Source organism: Pteropus vampyrus, unplaced genomic scaffold (genome assembly GCF_000151845.1).
Source record: "Pteropus vampyrus isolate Shadow unplaced genomic scaffold, Pvam_2.0 Scaffold231, whole genome shotgun sequence".
In the NCBI taxonomy this organism is placed as follows: Eukaryota; Metazoa; Chordata; class Mammalia; order Chiroptera; family Pteropodidae; genus Pteropus; species Pteropus vampyrus.
This window is the reverse complement of record NW_011889012.1, coordinates 37101-42327: the sequence shown is the minus strand read 5'-3', so window position 1 is coordinate 42327 and position 5227 is coordinate 37101. Positions and strand designations below refer to the sequence as shown.

The following is a 5227-nucleotide window of genomic DNA, read 5'->3' as shown; positions in this document are numbered from 1 at the left end:
TCTGCCACCCTGGGTACACCCCCTTCCCAATGTGCCACCCTCTGGCCAACCAGCGGACCTCACGGGGATGTGCCATCCCTACCCCAGCTGAGCTGCAGCCCCGGCACCCAGGGCTCGGTGCCCACCCAGACCCCACAGCTGTCCTCAGTGAACCCTGAGCAGTGCCCAGCCCACAGCCAGCCGGAGGGGTGGGAGAAGCCTCAGCCCTCGGGTCGGGTGAAGAGGGGCCTTGCTGGAGGTGGGGACAGTGGCCATTTGGGGGAGCACCCGTGCCTTTCCCGGGCACCTGCATGCCAACTGCTTTCATACCTCTGACCTCGGCTCACCCTGCAGCTTCCAGGTGGCAGTGAGCCCACTTTGGGATGAGAAAACTGGGACTCTGAGAAGGGAGGCTCACGCTGGGGACCTGCGCTCCACACACACACACGCGGGGCCTGGCTGCAGCGAGTACTGCACACGGGGCCACACAGAAGCTCGAGGCCGCCCTGCGTTTCTGATTCACACTGCAAGAAATTAACGGCCAAGTCACGTCTGCTGATCTCAACCTCTTCGCAATAGTGTTAGAATGCCCGGCTAACCGTTCATTACAGGGAGAAAGACTCTAGCTCAGCCAGATCAAAGACTTAAAGGTGGGAAAAAAAAAGAATCCAGAACGTGTTAAAAGAAAATGCAGGTGATGACATACTAAGGAGATGAGGCAGGCTTTCTAGGTACATACAGTACCAGAGGGGACACGACCAGCTTCTGAGTGGATACAGCAACGTAAAAGGGACCCCCAAAAAGGGGAGTGTCAAAAACACCATACACAGAATTGAAAGGAAAACCACACTCTGGGAAGGAATATGTACAAAATGCATGCATTAACAAGGGGGAAATATAAAAAGCATTTTTACAAGTTATTTACGTTTCTACCTATAGTTGAAAATGGGCACAAGTAGCGATTCACAGTAAAGAACTATACATGGCCAATAGGCCGCCTGTCTCACTAGTAACCAGGTAAATACGAATGAGAACAATGAGACCATTTTTTTTTGCTTGTTGAAGTTAACACTCTTGCGTGGCACCCCAGTATCCGACAGCCGGGAAAAGCAGCATCCGTCACTGCGCATTCGCGTGTTCACTCAGTGTAAGGAGCATCTGCAGTCCCTTTGGGGCCGTGCAAGATGAGCTGACCTCGAGGCGCAAGTGTACATCCTGCCAACTTAACGGCAAGGTCATTTAGGCACGTAATTCCTCCCGGTGTGTTTTAACTTTATTTTCTACTCATCGTCAGAGTTATACATACGCGTAATTTAAAGAGTTACATAGTTTCACAAGGTTCCTTACGAAATGGCCCCCACCCCTGATTTTTCCTCACGACTTTGCTGGTTTCACCTTCGCGTCCCCAAACGACACACATATGGCTACTTCCTGACCTCCGATGCCATTCTGCCATCGTTTAGGTTGGTGGCCATGGCTGACGTCATCATGATACCGTGTAAACCCCTCGCGCTGAGCCACATCACGCATCACGCTCACTTTTCCTTTCTTGCTCAACTTCTTCTTTTCCTCGGAGTTAATGGTGCTTCACTTCTCGTTACTAATTCCCTCCAGTCTCGCCCTAAACGTCTCAGTGTGTCAGGTATTCTATCAAGTCAAAACAGACTCCGCTCGTGGGGCACAGCCTGCAGCCTGGGGTCTTCCTTCACCAGCACCCCCAAGTTCTCTTCCGGTTCTCTCCGCGGCAGGATCCCCCCGCGCTTCCTGCATCCCACGACTTCCTCTTTCTTGGTTTCCTTGCTGTTTGCTGGAGCCCGCCCTCGAGCAGCCTCCTGAGAAAGGGCACAGGGATGTAAATTTTGAGCCTTATCATTCTGAAAATGTCTTTCTTCTCTCGACTAAGAGTGGGGCTGAGGATCAAATCCTAGCTAGAAGGTTGGGAATTATCTTCCGGCCCCGAGTGTTGCCGCTGAGGCGTCCGACCCTAGTGGCTTCTGCTCCCCGTCCCCCTCTGCGCTGCTGGGCCGTCCCCCCGTCTCCCGCGTCCTGACAGCCCCTCCGCGTGCCCTTCGGATGCGTTTCCATTCTTGATCTGAGCAGCGAGTGGGCCCTTTCGCTCTGGACACTCAGGTTTCAGTCCCACGAAATGTCTTCGATGATCTTTCGCTATTCTCGACCCTCCCGCTCTCTCTTTCTGGAACTTCTATGACGTAGCCGTTACGTTTCCTAGCTAGGTTCTCTAATACTTCCCTCTTCTTTTTCTCGACTTTTTGCCCTACTTTCTGCACGACTTCTTCAGTCTCATTTCCAACTCTTCTACTGAGTTTTCCATCTTCACGATCATATCTTTAATTTCCAAGTGCTCTTTGTATTCTGTAAATGTCCCTTTCTAATAACACCGAGTTCTTGTTTCATGGATACAAAGTTTCTCTTTTCGTGCCAAGGATATCGGTGACGTTTCCCCATCTTCTGGGGCACGGTCTTTCTTTCCTCCCAGATGCTCTTTCTGTTTTGTCTCATCTTCCACGTTACCGGCATCCCTCGGACACCTGGTCCCCCTGGCTGGCTGCTCAGGCTGGGCGGTGGGACTCGTGGGCAGGGCTGGCTGACTGTGACCTTTACCGTGCAGTGGCCTGGCAGGACATGGCCGCTAGGATCTCCTGGTTGACCAGACTCCCCAGAGAAAACACCTCTGACGACCTGCCTGGAGGGGACAGGCCGGCCTTCCAGTGTCCTGGGCCCCGAGGACAGGGCTGGGGGCTCGGCATTCAATGTGCATTAGACTCTTGTTTCTATCACGGACCCTCCACCGCATCCGGGCCTGACGTCCCCCAATCCAGAGGCCCTCTGTCTGGCCCACGCCGGGGGAGAGTGTGGCCTGGCGGGCAGGCCCAGGGACCCAGCTATGGGCAGGGGCTGTGGACGGTCCGATTCTCTACCACGTTCCCAGCCAGCCCTGCGTACTCCGTCTCCGCTCCACTCCCGCTTCTTCGAGGTCCCCAGGGCCATCGACCCGAGTCTCAGCCCCTTACTCGTTTCCTTACGCACTCCCACGCCGCCTTCCTTTCCCCGTTTTCTCACTCTGCAATTACTCTCTTTTGGAAGCGAGTCTGTCTCCGCCACGGCGGCGTTGGCCCGTGACCCCCAACCTGCCTCAGCACCCAGTTTTCAGCAGAAGGTGCGAGCACACTGGGCATTTGCTGTGCTGACTTCCAACGCCCCAACGCCCCACAAGGCAGGCGTTGTTGGTCTGCTGTGCCTGCTCCACACCTCCAGAACCCCGGAAGCCCAAAGTGTTTTTCTTAAAGTTGGCGCAAAATCTGACTTGATTAGCTGTAAGGCTTTTCCTGTTTTTTTTTTTTTTTTTCTCCACAGTCATCCTGTCTGAATGGTCGCCCCGTCTTTGCAGAGATTTTGCAGCATCCGGTTTTGGGGGGCCGTCCCTTGCCCCAGTGGGAACACCGGGGCACGCACTATTAGTTTTCTGCCGCTGTGTAACAAAGTGCCACATGGTGAGTGGTTTAAAACGACACACGTTGATCGCATCGCATGGCTCCATGGGTTGAGAATTTAGAAGCAGCTTAGTGGGTGGCCCGCGGCCCCACGAGGCCACAGTGAGGATACTGGCCGGGGCCAGCAGGCGGGTCTGAGGCAGCTCATTTGCCCTGACAGGCGAGCTGATGCTGGCCGTTGGTGTGAAGCTTCAGCCCCTGCCACACGGTCTTCTGTCCTCCTGATGTGAATGTCCCCCAGAGCCAGCGATGCAAGAGAGGGCAAGGCAGCAGCCACATGTCTTTTGTCACTGAGCTACAGGTCACATGCGTCACTCCCGGTCACACAGGTCAGCCCCGTGCAGTGTGTCAGGAGCGTGAACACCTCTCTAAAATCCAAAGCCTCATTTCAAAACACACGTGCCCCCCAGTGTGTTGAATGAGAACTGGGGCGCCCATTTTATAGGTGAGAAACAGGTTCAGGATGTTGACCTTGAAATTAAAACACTTATCAGCAAACATGGGTTTATTCGGGAACAGCAAAGAACTGCAATTTGGGGACACGCAATTGTAGCGATGGGCCAGGCCAAGTCCAGCACACGAGAGGGATGTTTAATGGAGGGCAGGGAGGACGGCGGGAGGGCGGTCTGGAAAGAAAGTCCACTGGAGGAAGCGGGGTTCACAGCGATGACGGTCTCTCGCTGGCTGAGTGGCTGGGGGAGCCGATCTCTTGCAGGGAGCACGTCTGGGAAATCTTCACTTACTGTCACCGATAGTGACAAAGATTATGACAGAGACCGCAGGAGCGTGTGAGAGGTGCGCTTGTGCTGTCTGCGCTCTCAGAGCCGGCGGGGAGAAGTCTGTGCTTACAACAGAGCCGTGTGACAGCCCTGCCCTTAACTTCCTGTCCCCTCCATGAAGTGGCTCTTCCATCTTTGTCTCGTTCCGTGTCTGCAGCATGTGTCTCGCAGAGTGCGCACATATTAGATTGAAAAACTTTCTTTTTCCCAAATAAATCCCTTTTGGTGGTGAAACGCCTAGATGATTTCCTTCCGCAGTCGACACTAGGTCCCCGCAAACTTTCAGGGAAACGACGTGTCGCGAAACCAGTCTGCCCCAGGCTCTTCCGTGTCGACAGGAGCTACGTTGCCAGCATGTCCGGTCACAGAAACGCGACCAAACTTCGAAGCGAAGCCCCCGAACCCTGCTCAGGTGGAACACCGGTCAGCGGGAGCTGCGCACGCGCTGAGAACGGCCGATGAAGCGCGAAGGCCGTCGGCTCCCGACGCGCTCATTCCGCTCAGCGCCGTGGGCGGCCCGTCCAGCCCGGCAGCTCAGGGCGCCGGGGGCACCCACCCCGGACGGGACGCCCTCCCGCCACAGGGCCACGCGCCCACGTCCACTCTCGCTCCCACGGGGACAATGCTGGGGAGCGGGAGGACCCACACAGAGGAGGACAACGAAGGGGCCACATATGAAACCTGACGAGCTCAGGGGAGGCGTGTGGCGGGCCCTACAAACCCAGAGACCGAGACTAACCACACGGGATGGCTGAGCAAAGAACGCCTGCCTAACTGCTCACGCGGGCAGTCCCGTCCCAGGCCTGCGGCGTCCTTGACAAAGGTCAGTCTTTGGCTTTGAAGTTGTCTGTTGTCTAGTGCATCTAAGGTGACAGACCTTGGAAATGCTGGAGTCATTTTCTTTTGCAGACCCCTCGAAGGCGCGACCTCCGCACCAGAGCAGGGGACCGCGGACCC

General features: G+C 55.5%; 1 long non-coding RNA gene across 1 annotated transcript in view; it reads right to left on the bottom strand.

The window, feature by feature from the left end:
- Positions 1-3321: 3321 nt before the first annotated feature.
- Positions 3322-5227, bottom strand: part of LOC111728829 — a 3329-nt gene continuing 1423 nt past the window's right edge. The window contains exon 2 of the long non-coding RNA XR_002775970.1: positions 3322-5147. This is a non-coding gene — a long non-coding RNA (uncharacterized LOC111728829). The remainder of the gene's footprint in view (positions 5148-5227) is intronic.